Here is a 3415-nt window from a genome sequence, read left to right on the forward strand (position 1 = left end):
CTCTACTACCTCTACTACCTCTACTACCTCTACTACCTCTACTACCTCTACTACCTCTACTACCTCTACTACCTCTACTACCTCTACTGCCTCTACAGTCTTTACATTCCTTCGCTTACTGATATACTGTATAGTGAAATCATTAGATTAATATTGCCAACTTTCAACCTAGCCTCGCCTAGATCATCATCTTATGCGACCTGGAAGGAGCGAGGAGGAAACCTAACGTAGATATGGCAGTTCACTATCATTAAGCGACTATCGGCTGACCGACTTGAGAGTCATTAAAAAGGGAAGGCAGGACCTGCAGGCCACGTTGTCTCGCACGGACTTGTAGAGCAAAGATTTCGCCCTCCTCGCAGTTTGAAACTTTTCTCCTTCAACAGTCCTCGTCTCCTTTTTTTCTTTCTGCTTCAAGAATTTCTGCTGCCACACTGCATTTTCGCTTCGCTGCTACACACTATCACAATCTTTGTCGCTTTTTTTCACGGTAAGTTTTCACAATGCAACTCTGTCCAGTAACATACTGACTCTATTGAAATAGATGCCAAACAGAGCAGACGACGCGAGCCGAGCCGAGAACCTGGCTAGAATAATGAACGGAGCTGCGACAGCCCTGGATGGGCGTGCTCCTGTCGGTCCACCAGGTGGTCCACCAGGTGGTCCTCCGGGTGGTCCTCCGGGTGGTGACAAGCGTAATGGTCCAGGTATGTTTTTTTTTTTTCTTTTTGGTTTCATCTTATATCAAAACTGACAAATATCTTAGGACTTTTAGGTGGTTGTTCATCAGGTGGTGGCAGATCAACCAAACCTAAAAAAAGCAAAAAAAAAAGGTATGTATCCTCTGGTTATTTCACTCTTACTCCATTCATAATTCATTCTGACATTGTTCCATAGATGATGGCAACCAGCTCGAAGGGGGCTGAGGCCCCAACAAGGTCACATGTTCACGCTGCTCAAGCTACCGCTGCTCCCACTGCTCAAACTCGCCGCCTCCTCCCCTCCCCTCCCCCGGTGCTGCTGCTGGTCACACTCCCCGCTCTCCCTCCCTCTGGGGAGGATGTGGAGATGAAAGAAGAAGGAGAAGAAGAAGATGATGATGATGAGACGAATCGGGGAGAGGAGCGGACAAAGGAGGGAGGGAAGAAGAAAAAAGAAGAAGAGCTCATGGATGTTGAGGGGGCCATCTACCAGTACAACTTCTGCTAAACTCTTGTTGTTCAAACTAGGATGATAAGACTGAAGCCTACGCATATGGAGCCATAAAGTAAACTAAGTATCAATCACACCATTTGTGTTTTGTCTGCATACAGAGCGGCGTAGCCCCTTTCACGCCCGTAGGAAAGTCATACGGTTTAGATATCCATAAACATTGTCTTAACTGGCAGCCGTGACTAAACTCTGTCGACATCTACACCAACCACTTGCGTCGTCCCCTACGCCGCGTCTACGTCAATGATGGAGCTGGCACTTATACTAGGGTAGCTGAGTTTCAAGGAGAATGGTATAAATAAATGTACTCCCAGAATTTTCCGCGGCGTAAATTTTACAGTCAGGGAAAACAGCTCTATCTTACAACCGCAAATTCCCAGTACGTCTCAATGAGTCACTGATCGACCATCTTCGTCTAGAGTTTGTTCGTCCAGTTATTATTTCACAGAGAATCTCTAACAGACATCTAAATTCAACATGGATTTAATTTTTGAAATGGCTAAGATACCATCTTTCTCGATACCGAAGCCGTCTGGTGCTCCAGTTATCAGTGTTCGCCAAGGCTCAATATTTTCACAGTGGCTGCAAGAGCAGAGAGGGGGAAAAAAAGAGAAGAAAATTTATAATATTTCTGAGACAGATGATTGACTAGTTTGCCAGATTATTGAAACTTGTATCGGCAGTTTACTTTTCTCTCCTGGATTTTTAGAAAATATTAACCGGAATCTGGGTTTCATGGAGCTGATGCCTACACCATTTTGTGTGAATTTGCGCTGAACAGCGTAGTACATACTGGGTTAGTATCAGGTGAGCGTAGTCGTATGTCAAGAGGACAGCTATGAGAATCGTAAGGCAGTTATAGTAAGGATGCGCTTGCAAAGATATATTTATTCCATTATGTATGCTAAAGTTATGCCCTATAGAAAGCTTTTACGAAGATACTTCTTGTTTTGTCTTGGCATGTCGAATCGGTTTGTTTGATACCTGGGCGCTGCTAAACAGCATCGTCTCAGATAATTTTCGAATAAGCTCTGGGCCTCTACCTGTGAACTACAAAGAACGCAAGCGGAGTTGGTCATTTTCTAGTTAATGGATTCGTGCCAGCCCAACCTCTATGCAGTTTTTTTTTTTTTTTTTTTTTTTTTTTTTGAATATTTATAGACATTACATGAGGACTCCATTTGCTTTCGCATTGCTGTAAATATTCATCATGGGTTGACTGACCATCGAGCCCGCTTCTACTTGAATGCAATCCACCACTTTAGATGGAGCACAGGCACAAATAATATTAGATACGGCCTTGATACCTCTTGGCTAAGACTGAATTTGACTCGAAATACTAAAAGAACACTACAGCAAGCTTATGATAGCTACCTACCTAGGTATGTATATTCTTCATCAATCTCTTGTGTGCAGGAAAGAACGGTGCCAGCTGAGAGCACCTGTCAAGCTGTCATCAACGAACCATCGCCAACTGGCTGGCAAATGTGATATTAAAGTGAATCTAAAAACATCAGATCACGTTACCCTGCGCGATGGGTGTGCATTACTAGGCCAGAAATTCTGTTCCCCAAGTGTTTCGACTTTTCTTTCTCTCCAGCTTCATCGTCATCTGCTCCGGCACGTATTCCCAGCCCGATTTTGTTGATCTGTTGGCTAATTAGCTATATAGATTCATCATTTATTTCATGACAATTTTTTTTGTCATACAGTTAGTATATCTTTGGCCTCTCTTGGTTCGCGATGGCTTACTGACGTAAATAGAAATTCAATCATCCACGTTGGCCTTCGGGCAAAATTAAGAACAAGAAGGCCAAGAAGGCCAAGGCCGGTGGTGCTCCTGTTGGTGGTAAGTTTCCCTTTTAGTTTTGTTTGTGGCACTTATTTCGGTACTGATGCTGGCATATTTAGTCACCAAGGGACACGCTGTTCCCCCCATCGCCGGGAGAGGGCCCAACGGCGCCCTCTCCTGGGCTCAACGGCGCCCTCTCCTGGGCTCAACGGCGCCCTCTCCGTCAAGCCGGCCTTTCGGCCGAAGATATTGCGGCCTTAGATGCCCCCGCCGCCGCCGCCGCCCTCCCTGCTGCTCCCACTCCCGCTCCTGCCTCTGGGGAGGCAATGGACGTGGAGACGGGTGGTGTCTCGGCCCCAGACGAGCACCAGCGACAAGAAGGAGGAGAAGAACAAGAAGAAGAAGAAGAGA

This window comes from Trichoderma evansii (genome assembly GCF_050947405.1).
Source record: "Trichoderma evansii strain SZMC 28006 chromosome Unknown GGI43scaffold_4, whole genome shotgun sequence".
In the NCBI taxonomy this organism is placed as follows: domain Eukaryota; kingdom Fungi; phylum Ascomycota; class Sordariomycetes; order Hypocreales; family Hypocreaceae; genus Trichoderma; species Trichoderma evansii.